Source organism: Equus caballus, chromosome 4, assembly GCF_041296265.1.
Source record: "Equus caballus isolate H_3958 breed thoroughbred chromosome 4, TB-T2T, whole genome shotgun sequence".
NCBI lineage: Eukaryota > Metazoa > Chordata > Mammalia > Perissodactyla > Equidae > Equus > Equus caballus.
In genome coordinates this window covers 111,567,138-111,584,508 of record NC_091687.1, presented here as the reverse complement: position 1 = coordinate 111,584,508, position 17,371 = coordinate 111,567,138, and the positions used below count along the sequence as shown (strand labels likewise).

Genomic DNA, 17,371 nt, shown 5'->3' with positions numbered 1-17,371 from the left:
TGTCTTCACATGGTGTTCCTTGGCCAGGAAGCCCTCTTCTCACTTCCCTGTCTGGTGAAATCTGTCCTCAAGTGCTGCCTCTTGGGTGGGCCTACCATCCTTCCAGGGGCCTTCTGGAGGGGCGACCTGCTTCCTCCTCCCGCAGTGGTGATCACAGTTATATTGTGATTATTTCTTGATGTGTCTTTTTCTCCTTTTTCCCTTGGTGTTCCCAAACATGTATACTTAGTATGCTGTGGACAGATGTCTTGAACAGGGAAAATGAAGCATGAAAGCTAAGAAGGTCTTAGGTCCCCTTGATTTGTCAAGGGGCGGGGTGGTTCGGAAAGTGCTTCAGTACAGCCCTTTCTAGAGGAAGCTGGTCATGGGTTCCTACACTGGTTATCTTTCAGGCTGTGATATTTTTAGAACCTCCTTAGAACCTCAGTGCAAATGAAGACAGAGACACTGCTTTATTTTGGGACAGCTTAGGCTATTGGTCCAGAACCTTCAGGTTATGTTATAGTGAAGCTTATCACAAATGAAATGAGTCTCTACAGTATCCTGACCCTCCTTAGCTTTGTTTACAAAACCAGACCTCCCCACCCCTACCCTGATTCTCCAGCTAGCTGTTTAATTCTGGGATTTGGTGTGCCAGGAATGAGCCCCACAGACACTGCTGTGCTTGCCCTTGGGTGGGTCTGGTAGCACCAGGGCACCTGCTGGGTTGGAGCTAACGTGACTGCAGCCTCCTTGGCAGGACTTTGACCAGCTACCCAGATCTGACCATCTTCCTCTTCCAGGCCATTCCCCTCAAGGGCCACTTGTCCAGCAAGTGAATTTTCTCCTGACTGTAGTGCTCCCTTCCCACCTTCCTTTCCTCTTCGTGAATCTCTAAACTGAGGTCTAGCATGCCTTCTGAGCTGGATTCCTCTAAGCCAGAAGGATGGCTGATGGTGTTTAGTTGTGACATAAATTGGTGAAAAGTTAAAGGAAACTTTGAGAGTAGTGTTAATATTGTTAACCTAATATCTTATATGCTAGATCTAATTCTTACATAGAATAGGAGCTAGCATCTTTTTTCCCTGCCAGCCAGTTATTACTAAAGACTCATATTTGTTTATTATTTTGTTTTAAACTATTTTCACGTATTTTATTTCATTTGCTCTGTTAAATATCTGAGAGGTAACCGAGGTGAGTTTTAGTGCACATATTTTATAGAAAATGTCTTTAAGCCTCAGTTTTCTTATGAAACTTCCGGGCTACATAGTCAGTGGCAGAGTTGGTACTAGAATCCAAAGAGTGTTTTTTGCCCTGTGCTAGTATTTATGAACCAGATAGTTCTCAAACCTTCTGGAGATTACAGAAGGCTTCTTGCAGTTCAATTCTATAAAGATACTTCACACTATTTCTGTTTTTAAAAAATCAATAACTCTGTATATTTTTCCTTTAAAGCAAAACATGCTGAGAGCTGTGAATGTGTATTTGGTGAGTTTGCCAGGTTTTAGTAGAGATCAGGGGGCATGCTTGTGGTTCCAGTACTTGACTGATCACTCAGCTGAGCCCCACAAGCCACAGTAGTGGTTTTGAGCATTATATGTTTTCTGTTTTTAAAAATTCCTAGTCATATGTTATTTAACTAATGCCATAAGGGATGATTGTGTAAATACTGTAAACATAAGGGGACTAAAGTTGTAAATTCAAGGTGCTGAAGAGCGTCCATGATGACACAAGTCACGATGCCGCAGACCCACAGGTGAACCCTCCCCTGGCTCGGTCCTGTGTTTGGCTTATCAAAACTTGTATATAGCACAACAAGATGGCCACAGAACTTCAAAATTAATGCTAACCAGAGAAAATTGAGTAATAATTATATCCAGTTTAGTTTTTTTAGTTATTAAAAATAGACAACTTGGGCCTAGAATGTTATTTATTGAAAAATATTTGCAAATAACTGGCTGAAATCTTCTCTTCGATTTGTAGAAATAAAATATGAAAATTATTAAAAAATCAGTTTTTTAAAATTTCAAGATGTTAGAGTTTCAAAAATATTTGAAGTTGTAATAGAGAAATTTTGGTCTTTATATTTTATACATCAGGCTTTGTTTGGGTCTGATTATGTGATGTTTGATGTCCATTCATGAGTTTTCTTACACAATTAAAGGAAATTAAATAGCATGTGTCATTGTTAAATAGGACCAAATCAAAAATTTAACCGTATAACCAACATCCTGTATTATTAAATGCATAGGTAAGTTCTCAAGAAAGCAAGAAGTCTCTTAGGACCAAAACCGAACAGGCACAACAAAACTAGAATGGTACGTAAATAAGTGATGCCCTGGCTACCCTTGTCAGGGCAGGGAGCTGGTTACAGGTGACACAGGACCATAGGTACGTGGAGCCTAGGAGCTGGAGCCGAGGCCCTGCTGAAAGCCCCCAGCGAAAGGGCACGCTTCTTTTAACACACACACACTGTCCTTGCCCACTGCTAGAGGAAGACTGTCAGCCTTGGCTCTGGGCAGAAGAAGAGTTCATCCTGAGGACTCATCCACAGGCCTTGGCCTCCCTCTCCCGGCACCTGGGCTCCAATATTTGCTACCAGTGCTTTTGGGAAACCCAAATCAAGAAAAAAGTTCTCTCCAAGTATTATGTATCATTTCATCATTTTAACCTACTCTATAATACTTTTAAGTAAATTTTACTTAAAAGTTGTTTATATAGGCCCACCCAGTGGTGTCGTGGTTGGTTTCGTGCACTCTGCTTTGGCAGTCCCATGTTTCGTGAGTTCAGATCTCTGGGGCAGACCTGCATACCACTCATCCAGCCATGCTGTGGCAGCGTCCTCCATACGAAATAGAGGAAGACTGGCGACAGTAGCTCAGGGCCAGTCTTCCTCAAACACACACACAAAAGCTTTATATAAATATGTAATTAAGGTTGGCTTTAGAAAGTTGATTTAATATAATTTAAGATGGATAATACATATAAATTTTTGACCTAGTCATATTTAACTATGACGTGTTGTTTAGTTTCCTTTAAATTAATTGTGTGAGAAAACTCAGGACTTATCAGCAAATGTTATATAAGCTGACCTAAGCAAAACCTGATTTCATTTTTTTTTTATTGAGTTAATGATAGGTTACAATCTTGTGAAATTTCAGTTGTACATTAATGTTTGTCATTTGTGTTGTAGGTGCACCACTTCACCCTTTCTGCCCACCCCCCACTCCACCTTTCCCCTGGTATCCACTAATCTGTTCTCTTTGTCCACATTTTTAAAGTCCTCATATGAGTGGAGTCATACAGAGATTATTCTTCTCTAACTGACTTATTTCACTTAACATAATTCCCTCAAGGTCCATCCATGTTATTGCAAATGGAATGATTTTGTTCTGTTTTACAGCTGAGTAGTATTCCGTTGTATATATATATACCACATCTTCTTTATCCATTCATCTGTTGATGGGCACTTAGGTTGCTTCCACGTCTTGGCTATTGTAAATAATGCTGCAATGAACATTGGGGTGCATAGGACTTTTGGAATTGTTGACTTCAAGCTCTTTGGATAGATACCCAGTAGTGGAATAGCTGGATCGTATGGTAGTTCTATTTTTAATGTTTTGAGTAATCTCCATACTGTTTTCCATAGTGGCTGCACCAGTTTGCATTCCCACCAGCAGTGTATGAGGGTTCCTTTTTCTCCACAACCTCTCCAACATTTGTTACTATTAGTTTTAGATATTTTTGTCATTCTAATGGGTATAAGGTGATATCTTAGTGTAGTTTTGATTTGCATTTCCCTGATGATCAGCGATGATGAACATCTTTTCATGTGCCTACTGGCCATCCATATATCTTCTTTGGAGAAATGTCTGTTCATGTCTCCAGCCCATTTTTTGCTCGGGTTGTTTGATTTTTTGTTGTTGGGTTGTGTGAGTTCTTTATATATTATGGATATTAAGCCTTTGTCAGATATATGACTTGCAAATATTTTTTCCCAGTTAGTGGGTCGTTATTTTGTTTCAATCCTGTTTTCATTTGCCTTGAAGAAGCTCTTAGTCTGATGAAGTCCCATTTGTTTATTCTTTCTATTGTTTCCCTTCTCTGAGAAGACATGGTGTCCAAAAAGATCCTTTTAATACTGATGTCAAAGAGTGTACTGCCTACATTTTCTTCTAGAAGCCTTATGGTTTCAGGTCTCACCTTTAGGTCTTTGATCCATTTTGAGTTCATTTTGGTGAATGGTGAAAAAGAATGGTCAATTTTCATTCTTTTACATATGGCTTTCCAGATTTCCCAGCACCATTTGTTGAAAAGACTTTCTTTTCTCCATAGTATGCCCTCAGCTCCTTTGTCGAAGATAAGCTGTCCATAGATGTGTGGTAAACCTGATTTCATTTTATACTAACTTTTCTACATTTTGAATTTATACTCTTTCTTAGTAATTTGAAATTGGTTTAGTTCTTAAAGAGTTATCATCCTTTTAAAAAACCCAAGGATGAATAGCATCCTTATGTGGGGTGCTACTACAGCATGGCCAGGTGAGCAGTGCCAGGTCCATGGCTGGGATCCGAACCTGTGAACCCCGGGCCGCCAAAGTGGAGCATGCAGACTTAACCAAACTACACCCCCGGGTTGGCCCCTAGACTTTTTGACTGGAAGCTTGTTAGCACCTGGAATCACCGCTCTTTTCTTACTCTTCTTATTTTCTTTTTATTTTTTTTTAGTCTATAATTTCTCCTGGACATTTCTCCATAGATTTGATCTTATCCACTTCCTGTCTCTTGGGGATTTCTCAACATTGCTGGTCTGCTGTAGCCCTCTTGTCTTCTAGCATAATTAATTCATCCCGATGATTCCTATTGACCACTTACTGTACGCTAGGTGCTATTGCAGATTCTAAGGACAGTGCAGATTGATAGATTGATTCTTTATTATATATGTTTTTCTGTCTTCTATGGTAAAAAAAGAAAACATTTAATCCATCATTCTTGAACCAATGTCCCTGACTCCTTTTTCTCTCTACCTGTCAACTTTACTGGCTCTTTATCTGGAACATAGTAGTAATTCATTTATTTGTTAATTTGGGGGCATTCTTTGGCCTTTTTTTCCAGCTCTGGGAGGCTTTCCCTGCTTCAGTTGGCCCCGATTTCGTTGACAAATATGGGGCCCAGTCTTTTCTTTTGGCCATTCCTCTTTAGCTTTGAAGCTCTTTTGGCCTCTCTTGGCCTTAATGTTGTTTAAAGAAGATCTTTTCCAATCTAGTGTTCAGAAACTCTTTCTCGAGATTCCAAGATGATTTCTGCAAATGCACAAGTCCTTCCTGAGTGTGCCTGTATTCCAGGGTCCTTACTGTTTAATTTTCTAATGTCCTATTTGGCTTGCATAAAGCATACTCATGAGGCTGATGATTTTGGCTGATTCTCCTGTGTATCTTTTATCGGTTTTTCATTTATATTTTAATTTTACTTTAAACAATTTTATAGAAAGCCAATTAACCTTGCTTTGTATTTTATGTCATTCCAAGTTACCTGTCAACATTTGTACTTGGATTATTATTTATAATTAGTGTGTACATATGTTTTATGTCCTTCTTACTTTAATAATTTATTTTGTGTATGTAAATTTTCTTGTGCCAGGAAAAGTTGTCCGGACTTGGAAATGGGAAGAAGAGATCCTGGGTGTTCTATCAGTGGAATGTTGGGTATTGTGTAGTGGACCCTGGGGATTATCTAATCCTATATGGGGTATGCTCCTTTGGCTGATTTCTTGTTGACTTGGCTATTTTACATCGCCTTAGGATTAGAGTTAACTTGTACGAAACTGAGAGTAATGCAAATGCATTTTGTCTGATAGAAATATAGTTATTTCCTCCCTATACAAAAGATAGCCCCAGATATTTTGTTTGATTGTCCCATAGGATATTATTTAGATTTACATCTATTAGCACATTAATTTTAGCATTTCCAATTGTCTATCTGTGTTCTTCAAATTCTCCTTTCTCCTGATTTTAACAAAAACTTAAACCATGTGACTGCTGCTAAAAGATGTGAGGAAAAGAAAGGAGCAGGGTGCTCAGAGGAGAGCTGCAGTCAGCAAGCAACAGTAACACTTGCTATGGGCTGAAGTAGAGAATGTGGGCCCTGGTGGTTGAGAGTCAGGCAAACACTTAACGTGTCCACCAGGGTACAAGCTACTGAGACACCTCACCCAAAACTAGATCCTGCCTGTCTAGATCCACCATCACCAGAGGCAGGAGGTGATAAAGAGAACAAGTAGGACAAAAACTGTTAAATAGAAAGATGAGCAGGGACTCATAAGATGACCAGACATTGGGAAAAGCCAACACTGTGGGAGGTATCAAACTCAATTTATTACTCAGAGTTGATAGGCAAAGAGAAGATTTCAGGAAGATTTTTAAATAGTTGATCTAGCATTTTATATATTTTTTGGCAGAAGTAATTAAGGAAATCCTGTCCTCAGTATTGCCAGAAATGGAAGTTCTACTGAGTCATTCTGATTAAAAAAAAAAAATCAAGTCCAGGATATTTCTACCAGACTTCAAAGAACAGATAACTCCAATTTCACATAAAGTTGCCTGGAGATTTGAAGATGGAACACTCACAGTTTTATTTTATGAAACTAATATAATCTTGATACTGAAAGCAGACAAGGATAGTAGGAGAAAGAAACATTATAGGCCATTCTTATTCATGGATACTTGCGAGTCAGAAAATATTAAGCTTAATCCAGCCATGTACACAAAAAATCATCATCAAAAAATTTATTTCAGGTATGCAAGATTGGCTTAACATTAGAAAATCTATGACTATAATTCATATTAGGTGAGTTAGGAAAAAACTCAAGTGAGCACCTCAAATGAGACAAAACACATTCAATAAAATTAATAACTATTCATGATTAAAAAGCAAACTAAGAACTAAAGGGAACTTTCTTTTTTTATATATTAATTTAATTTTTATTGAGTTTATGATAGTTTACAACCTTGTGAAATTTCAGTTGTACATCATTGTTTGTCAGTCATGTTGTAGGTGCACCCCTTCACCCTGTGTGCCCACCCCCACCCCACCTTTCCCCTGGTAGCCACTGATCTGTTCTCTTTGTCTACATTTTTAAGTTCCTCATATGAGTGGAGTCATACAGAGTTTGCCCTTCTCTATCTGGCTTATTTCACTTAACGTAATTCTAAAGGGAACTTTCTTAACATGATAATGGATATCTACCCTAAGCCTACAACTGACATCGTACTTACTGGTAAAATGTTAAAAGTATTTACTTTAAAATTGGGATGCCATCTTAAATATGTTTATTTCTAATAATAAATAACACTGTAGTAGAGTTCTTTATTAGTACAGTTAGACAAGAAAAGGGAATATTGAAACAAACAAACAAAATACTTGTTCTTAATAGATGATAGTGTCTTTTGGAAAAATCCTATAGAATCTAAAGATAAATTATTAATTCAACAAGAAAGCTGGATGTAGGATTAATATAGAAAAATCAATAAATAGCCACAAACAAAATATTGTTAAAAATACCTCTTATAATAGCAAGACAGCCTATGGTATGTTGAAATAAATCCTAGAAATGATGCATAAAATCTTTATGGAAACAAAAAATCTTATTTAAAGTTGTTAAAGAAGACTTAAATAAATGGATAGGTATTCTGTTTATGAATTTCTTTATATGGTAAAAACATCAGTTCTCAAATTGGTCTTTAGAGTCAATGCAATTCTAATAAAAATTTCAAGAGGTTATCTTATGGAATGTGACAAGCACGTGGTAAAATTCTTATGGAAGAGCAGAGAGCCAAGAATAGCCAAAGCAATTTTGAAGAACATGGTGATGGAACTTACTTACCAAATATTTAAAAAGGAGCAAAGGAGTTGAATACACATTTCTTAGAAGAAGATATACAACTGACCAATAAGCACATGAAAAGATCTCAACTTCACTAGTCATTAGGGAAATGCAAATCTAAACCACAGTGAGGTACTTCTTTATACCTATTAGGATGGCTACTAGCAGAAAAACCCCAGGAAATAACAAGTGTTGGCAAGGATGTAGAGAAATTACAACTCTTGTGCACTGTTGGTGGGAATGTAAAATGGTGCAGACAGTATGGAAAACAGTGTGGAGGTTGTTCAAGAAATTAAAAATAGAATTACCATATGATCCAGCAATTCCATTCCTGGGTATTTACACAAAAGAATTGAAAGCAAAGACTCTGCAGATAGTTAGACACCCATTTTTGTGACAGTATTATTTACAATAGCCAAAAGGTGGAAATAACCTAAGTATTCATCAGTGGATTAACAGATAAACAAAATGTGGTATATACATACAATGGAATATTATTTAACCTTAAAAAAGGAGGAAATTCTGACACGATGTACAACTTGGATGAACCTTGAGAGCATTATGCTAAGTGAGATAAGTCAGACACAACAAGACAAATACTGTTTGATCCCCTTATGTGAGGTACATGGAGTAGTTATTCACAAAGGCAGGAAGTAAAATGGTGGGTGCCCAGGGGTTAGGGGGGAGCGAGACTTATAGTTTAATGGGTGCAGAGTTTCTGTTGGAGAATATGGAGATGGATGGTGGTGATGGTAGCACAACAATGTGAATGCACTTAATGCCGCAGAACTGTACACTTAGAAATGGTTAAAATGGTAGATTTTATGTTATGTATATTTTACCACAATCAAAAAAAAAGTAAATAAATGATGAACATGGTAATTCAAATTGGTGGTTACCTTTGGGCAGGTTGGTGCAGTTGGGAGGGCCACGTGCGTGCCACAGTAGTTGTAGTCATGTTCCTTTAAGTTGAATGGTATATCCACAGATGTTTAATAGATATACAAAGCTAAACAGGGTACTTTCATTATTTAAAAATAGAAAGGAAAAAAGGTGATTTATTTCTTGGTGATAGGCTCATATTAACCAAACAGAGGCTGATATGTAAAACCAAAGCTGTTAGTGAGAGCCAGAGGGAATGTGGCAGTCAGGAAGGTGGACCAAATGCAGCTGATGGGGGGATTGGTCTGGAGTGAGGGCAGACAACCTTGAGCTTTTCATGTGTATGTTTCCTGTTTTGTTCACTGTCAGAGGATAGCTCTTCTGTGGCATTTTGGAATTCCTAGTGCTTTTTGTGTAAATGTACTCTTTGCTGCATAAGAAATTATTGTGTGGCATTGCTTTATATTATATCCTGCACCTTAATATCTTGTACATTTCACTATAGTAACATAATAAATAGTAACTCTAATGATCTTATTTTTGTTGTGTCTTTACTGGAGCTTGTGCCTGGGTGTTTTATGAAACCAATAGTAAGGTATTGGCTACAATGTTCTATTGTATTACTTTTCTTATAGGACTGAGCGTTTGACCTCAGCATGAGCTTGCTGTTATGGAATTGAAAATTAATGTTGTAGTAAAAGAAGCTTTTATGTATTTTGCTTTGGTTCCTTTACTAAAATTATAGGTTTATCTTAAGTCTGTGAGCCTTCTCCCCCACCTCCCTATTTCCACATCATTTATCTTTTGTGTCTTATTTCTGTTGTGTGGGGAGGTGGAAAGCACAGGCTCCAAAAGCTGACAGACCTGAATTTACAGTGAGTTTTGGCACCTTGAACAGGTGACTATAGCCAGATTATTTAACATTTTTGGACATGAGCTTCCTTATTTATAATACAATTCACCTTTATTGTGAAGATTCAGTGAGCATATATAAAGCAACTAGTAGAGCTCTGCAAATGTTAGTTCCAATCTCTTCTTTTCCATGAAACTTATAGCTAAAGAATTACTAGAACAGACTGAGAAGAAAAGACCTTTACTAGATGACTATTCAGTTATTTTGATTTTGATGCTGTGTACTAAGAAGTGCTTTTTTTCCAACTTTAGAACTCTGTTTAAAAATTTAGGTATAAAGTCTCTGTGGTCTTTCTACAATTCAGTTCTTTCATTTACATCTTGGAAATTTGCTATATTAATTTATTTCCTTGTAATCTGGAGAGTTTTTATTTATCTAATATGAGAAATTTCTGCTTATAAATTTGAATACAGAGAACATCTTAGTTCAGTGAACTAGCAATGTTGGTGCTTTTATTTTGACTTATACAAAAATGCTTTCTTTTTGTCAAGTTGTGATAACTTCAGCATCTTATAGTTTTAGATTTTCCATCTTGTACAGACTACATTAAATAAGTATATATATAATAGACTGCAGAAAATATTAATATTAAAAGACATTTCACTATAGAGCTTAACAAAGCCTTCTGTAAAGCTGTTTTCTTTGACTTGGGACAAAAACTCTTTTTGTCCATGCTCTTAATGATTACTTTGGAGCAAAGGGGGAAATGTTTGACACTCTCTAGAGATGCTTGTTTGTGGTTTTTTCATGGTTTAAAATAATTAATACCTGTCTTTATTTTCTGTTGTTGGTTAGTGCTTCTCTCGCTCTTCCCCAGATGACTGCATGTATGTTTGGGGCAGTCTTGATGTCATGCTGAACAAACTTTATCTTAATGTTACTAAGAGACCCTTTTTGTCAGATGAAAACAATGGCTTGATATTTATTTTAAAAGTTCCTTGAATGTAGAAAATTTTCCCAGGCTTTCCTGATGGGTGGAGACGTAGTATATAAAGTGGTGTTTACATACCTTCCAAGAGGTCAAGATGTCCAGGCAAAATCTTGTTTAAATGTTCATCACCATAGAAACATATCAGCTTATTGTTAGAGCTTTTGTAAGTACATTGTAATTTTCACTTCATTGATATTCAGTACAGAGCAATTAAATGTCTCATTGACTAGCACAAAAATTTCAAAAAGCAATTATAACTATTTTAGTGTTTTAGATTTTACTCATCATTTAGTACTTATTTAAATCTAAAAAGAAGTCTGAGTCTACATGTGTTTAGTCTTTACTAGCTTATTTAATCCAATTCAAACTGCTATGATGTTGAGATAGTTGTAATTTCCATAATACTACTGATATGAAACTAGTGTAATTAATTATATAGCTTACTTTTCTTAAAAACAGTAAGGTGTTTCATTGGTAGAAAGAAAATGCTTTGTTTCGCTGGTGTTTTTTACTAATATACTAAGTGGTTATTGCACTATAATTTTAATAAAAGGGGTGAAGTTTCCTTAAAGTAAATTAGATTTATGTTTTTGGGGGAGGGGTTAGGATAAGTATTCATAATGGGGATAAAAATACTGTAAAGTTTCTGAAATCCTAGTAATATATGACATAGCATAAGCATTCAAAATTATCTGAAGGAAGTACAACTGTTGATGATAAGCAGATGTTCTTATAGTTCCGTGATTCTATTCAGGAGACTTTTTTTACTTTTTAAGATGAACAATGGGAACCTTCTTTCGCTCTGACCGTGTTTTTCCCACTTTGTTGTTTGCAGGGTATTTCAGTAAGTTATTCTGACATCTGGCGCATCTTTTAGCTCAGCGTATGCAAGAATGGAGTTGATAGGAGCCTTCCCCCTTGGGGCTTCTTAGCTCCCATTCTGACTCTTAATGGAAAAATGAGCAGTAGGCGTATTTTTTTGCTTATATGCTGTCCTGCTGGTGATTAATGGTAGTGATAAAAGCTCTCATAATGCTTTTTATTACTTTGCAAACAGAATCTCATACAAAAGTTTAAAAACCTCACGCATTACATGCCACAGAGCCTGTACTCTGTAGGCTTTGTAATATTTTTATGATCTCAAGAAAGGTAGTGATAATAGTTTATATATTTTTGGTGCTTATAAGAGCCAGTCGATGCTGAATTAACAAATGAAGTCTGATTGTTTATAGTCCCATCACGTCTCTTCTCTCTATCTTAAAGTTGTTGAGAGTAAAAAGAAATTTGCCATATTGCATTTAATGAACAAATTTGGTAAGTTTTTCTATTGTTTTCACTAGGGCTCATAAATGTGACGCAGTTGATTTCAAGTTGGGCTGAAAGAGAGTAACGTTAACAAAAGGAAAACGTAATTGCCCTAGCCTCCTAGTGGATTAAGTAAGAATAACAGTTATTTCTTAGTGTATCCACTTACCTTCAGTATTTCATAAACAGGCATAACCATATTCAGTAATTTTGATGGCTTGCTCTCTGGCAGCCTTTTCTGTTGTAATATTGCTGATTTACTCTTTTTAATTTAGATTGAGAGCTGAGAGTGAGCAAATTTATTTTCATGAATTATTTACTTTCAAAAGAAATATCAGTCAATTTGAAATAAATTTTTGAAGTTTATATGATTTGACAGTTTTTTTGTTAAATGTTTCTTATTTGCTTAAGCATGTGAATATACATTTTACATATTTCTTCTTGATATTATTCTTATATCAGTAATAGAAAAAGCATCCTTTTGAAATTATATAGCTTGTTTCTTTTTAGAAAGACTGTTCACATGTAATTATTTTGGCACATAAGAGATGTGTTTTTAGGACTTAGTTTGTAAGTATATTTGGATAAGTATGTGGATATTTAACCCTAGCATGACTTTCAGACAGGGTGATACTTAGGTTACATTTTAAATACTACCTATTTTTCTTAATGAGAGAATGTACTTTTTCTTAATGTAAACAGAAGGGGGTAGTTTTCAAATTTAGTGTCAAATTTCATCTTTTTTGCCATAAATGCTACTTAAAACACTAAGTTATGGGTATAGCATGTTAAATGAGGAGGTTACTTTAGCCAAGCTGTTTTTGAAAGAATTTTATATCAAGGTTAAATTTAGAAAAGTGTCCAGAAAGTACTTGAAACTACAGAGAATATTTCTATCATATTTTGTTAGAAGCAGGCTATTTATAGTCTTCTCTGACCGATACGGTAACCACTAACCATGTGTGGCTATATAAATTTAAAAGTCAATAAAACCAAAAATTTGTTCTTCAGTCACAGTAGCCACATTCTAAGTGTTGAACAAACACGTATGGCTGGTTGCTATTGCATTGGATGGTACAGAATAGAACATTTCCATCATCACAGAAAGTTCTATTGGACAGTGCTGTGGTATGCTATTAAGTCGTAAATAATTTTCCTTTCATCTGTAATTATTTTGTTCACTATCTAAACAGCAGAAGAAAGAGCAAGGCCCAGCTTTAAAGAGAGACTTGTGTAGCATCTCAGTTGGTTAGAGAAGGATGCTAATGAGATTCATCTTTTATTATTTGTTGTTGCATTAAAGCATCTGTTTGCCAGTTTCAGGCCTCTGTTAGCAAGTTATGACTAAGAGTGACATGATCAGATTTGTGTTTTGAAAAGATCACATTCCCACTGTGATGTAGGCAACAGGTCAGAGAGAGACAAGAGTGTGGGTGCAGGACTACCAGCTAGGAGGCTAGGGAGTTGTTTAGGCAAGATGGATGTGATGGCAGGAGGAAGAGAAGTGGGTGAATTTGAGTTGTAATGACAGTAGAATCAGAAGTGCTTGTTGGTTGACTGGACCAGGGTCTAGGGGTGGTGGGGGGGGGTGTGTGATGGGGGGACGGGGTGCAACAGGAAAGCAGGTGATGAGGATATTTATAAAGTGTCTGGCAAAAACAATAATGGTGCCATTTATTGAGGTATGTGACACTGAAGGAGGAGCAGGTTTAGCGGGTAGAAGGATGAGTTTGACTTCAGAATTAAATTTAAGGTTCCTGTGAGATATCTAAGGGGAGGTGGCAGTTGAGATGTATGCACTGGGCCTCAGCGGTAAGATTTGGAATAAAGATATAAATTTCAGAGTCTTTGGCCACATGAAGAGGCAAGATTACCTAGGGGAAGAACAGAGCAATCTGTCTGGTGAACCATCTACATCAGAATTGATGGAGCTGCCACTTGGGGCTGGAACTCAGGCCCCAGGAATTGGCTAAAGCAATTGGCAAGCCCCTTGGTAATTCTCATGCATGCTAAAGTTTAAGAAGCACTGATACAGCATGTGAAAGGATGAACATCTAAAATTGAGCCATGGGAGTAAAGGGACCTGAGATATTTTCCTTTATAGAATAAAAGAGATGAGAATGGAGACAGAAACCAAAGGGTAGGAGAAGGAAGCGGAGAGGACATGCAGGCTGCCAGCTATGTCCTACTAAGGGAGAAGTGAGATCCACTGTAGTTGTAAGAAAGGAGGGGATGAGATTAGGATCAAAGAATGGAAAACATTTTAAAAATCATTCAGGGAATTGTTAGTCAGCTAGAGATACAAGGATTGCCATGTAACATTGAAGGCCCACTTTGGAATGTAGTAGCAAAAATTTCTCATGATTTTGTAAATTTCTTTAACAGAGCTGAGAATTGGAGGAGTGAGCCACCAGTGGAATTAAGCTGGTCTGGTGGTAGTCAAGGGGACCAGGAATACTAGGATGTTATTAATAATGGATTATCATTAAAGTATACTAATTCACCATAGGGTTTAGGCAAGTAAAAATAAGACTGATTGGAGGGGAAGGGAGGATCAAGAGAGTGAAGAGTATAACGATGAGGACATGGAGCTAGGTTAGAGGAGTGAGTATCAGAGAAAACAGGAAGCTGTGGACTGAGCAAGCAGTTTTCAAAGTTTAAGATCTTAGAGATGGGCCTGAGAGATGATGGGATTGGAGTAGTGCGTGCGTGGGTGGCTACAGTAGAATGGAGGTTAAGTTAATTATGAGCTTGAATGTTGCTTATGATGGCAGGGGATGTGATAAGAAGTACTTGTGAACCAGGTGATCATATCATCAAGAAAAGATGAGATTGTTTCTTATAGGTCTGTAGATGGTAGTTCACAAAGATGGGAAGAGAGTGATAAGCTGGCATTAGAGGGTGGTATAAATTTAATTCAGAAACTCAAATGATATGTTAACTCCTAAGCCTTGGAGATTTCAAAGATAAAAGAATAATTTGAATCATTACAGTTAATCCATATATTGTGCTTACTAGGCACCAGACATTGTGCTAAGCATGTTATGTATGTTAACTCATTTGATCCTTACAACGACCCCATGAGGTAGGGGTGTTGTTAATAAACCCATTTCACAAAGGAGGACCTGAGGCACAGCGAGGTTTAGTAATTTGCCCAGTGTTATACAGTTGGTCAGTGATGGAACCAGAAATTGAACCCGAGCAGTCTGCTGCTAAAGTTGGGGCTCTTAACTGGCTCACTATACTGTCTGTCTCAGAAACTGAACTTGGATATTTTTAAAAAGTTATTCTTGTGGGTGCCAATCTCTTGGAAGTTAATTCTTTTAGGAAAAAAGTTGAAAATTAAAAACAACATTAGTTCTCATCTTACTTAAGTTATACTCATGCATTCTAGAAAATGTGAAAATATAGAAAAGCACAAAGTATATAAGAAAACTAGTTCCTTGTAACCATAATCCTGGAGATAGGACGGTACCTTTTCGCTGGCCTTGCAGGGCTTGCTGTTACACTATCACGAAAACATCCCTTCCTGCTTCTGCTCAGAGGGGAGGGCACTGTAACCAAGCTGCGCTCCCCTTCACAGCTCAGCTCCCAGGCATGGTCTGCTGGTCAGGTGGTTGGAGCCCCTTACTTCTCCCATCTGCCTACCGCTTGGGTGAGAGCGTTCACTGTTAGATTCCAGGAGTTTCCTCAGAAAGCTCGTTCTTCTTCTTAACCCAGCCTGTGTGGGCCCTTGTTTTTTCTTCTCCAGAAACCCATATTGGCTTCTCACCCTGTCACCCAAAGCTGTCCAGAACTGTGGAGAGTCTGAGGTTTTATGGTACTTCCAAGCTGATGGGTTAGTCTGCCAGATTCGTGGATGTTGGTTGTAGACATGAGACTCCTGGGTTAGAGACAAAGGACCTCACTACTCACAGCACAGCAAGCGCATGAGTTTCCTGTTCCTGTCAGTTCCCCAGGATTCCCAGCCCCATGGGGCCATGCGGCCTAGGTGGAGGCTGCCCCCACAGTGGGCTCGTGTCTACAGCTGAGGCACCCTGAGCATAGGGAACCCACATTATTTATAATGGGCTGCAGGTGAACCTGTCTGCCCTTTGCTCTGTAAGGGGACATTACCTTCTTATACTAGACAGGAAGCAGATCTGCTTCTGCTTCAGAGAGGCACTGTCTCTATCTTCCAAGGCTGTTTGCTCTACAAATGTCCTTGAGAAGACAGTCCAGAACAAGGACCGTCCCTGTCTCTGCTTGTGAGAGGCGCAGAAATGGGAGAGACCTATGGAGCGTTGTCTCCCAACACAGAGAGATGTATTTGAAGAAAAACAAGTTTAACTGCTAAGAAATATTTCTCACCAAAATGTCAGAGGAAGTATGTAAATCTTATGGTGATTGATTCCCAAACATTTATTATTATCCTAACACACTTATTGTTACGTTATTATAATTGTTTAAGATAATAATTATAACACATACTGTTTCAACACCTTTTTTTGGACAGCGGGTCTCAAATAGTTCCAAGGAGCACTGCTGTCTAGCTTGCGCATTATGGCACTGTTATACTGTTTAGCTCATATAGCATAACCCTTATGACACATGTGCTATATGTTTTGGAGCCCCAGTATCCTTGGGGCTGGTTGGGGCAGGCAGGATTTGGGCTCCTGTCAGAGTCAGGCAAGGACAAAGCTGAGAGGGTATAACACACATACACCAGAGCACTTACCCTTTTTATTTGTTTTCTTTATAGGCTTTCCACATAATATTTGATGTGCGGTAAAAAGGTTCTTGCTTAGAAAAAAAAGATTATTGCTTAGAATGAGAGAAAGAAAGAAAAAAAAATCCCCATTAGAAGGTGGTGGGCATCTTTTGGTGCCTAAATTGTTTGAAAGTTGTGCAATGAAGATTCAGAGACTCTCAGTAAAATGGGAGTATGTTTTTAATAGTGTGTTTTGTGACTGTTCATGTTTCATCTCACTTGAGTAATAACTGCTGTTGGATCTCGTGTGTTCAATCAAATGCAAGTCTCATTCACTCTGGTTCACTGGCCTCCTGAGCCGTGAACACGTAAGGGCGCTGACTCTCACATCTGAGCATGGATTTTGACCTGCCAAGGGCAGCCCCATGGGGAGACTAGACTAATAGAAAAGGCCGCTTCAACTCTGAGTCCTTGTTTAGGGCTGGCAATACTCACCCCTCCCTGGTTTAGGACATGCCCTTTTATCTCTTGAATTTGAGAACCTGGGGTGCTGTGATTCAAGTGCAACCTTTTCCTTTAATTCAGAAACCAGAAAATGATATTTAGGGCAAAATGGAAAGAAGTGTGTGTTTTTATAACTTGTATCTTTAAACTATTTTTAATGTGGAAGGAAAGATTGCATGATTTGTTGAGAAACGTGGATATTTTTATACTTTGTTGTGTTAGATGTTGTAGATGAGTGCATAATGATAAAATATCATTATGAATCTTTAAGGTCAGGTACAGATTC

The 17,371-nt window shown here is 37.6% G+C and overlaps 1 protein-coding gene across 9 annotated transcripts in view; it reads left to right on the top strand.

The window, feature by feature from the left end:
• LMBR1 (limb development membrane protein 1) overlaps nucleotides 1–17,371 on the top strand; it is a 156,891-nt gene that overhangs the window by 79,466 nt on the left and 60,054 nt on the right. The gene's annotated exons all lie outside the window — the stretch shown is intronic.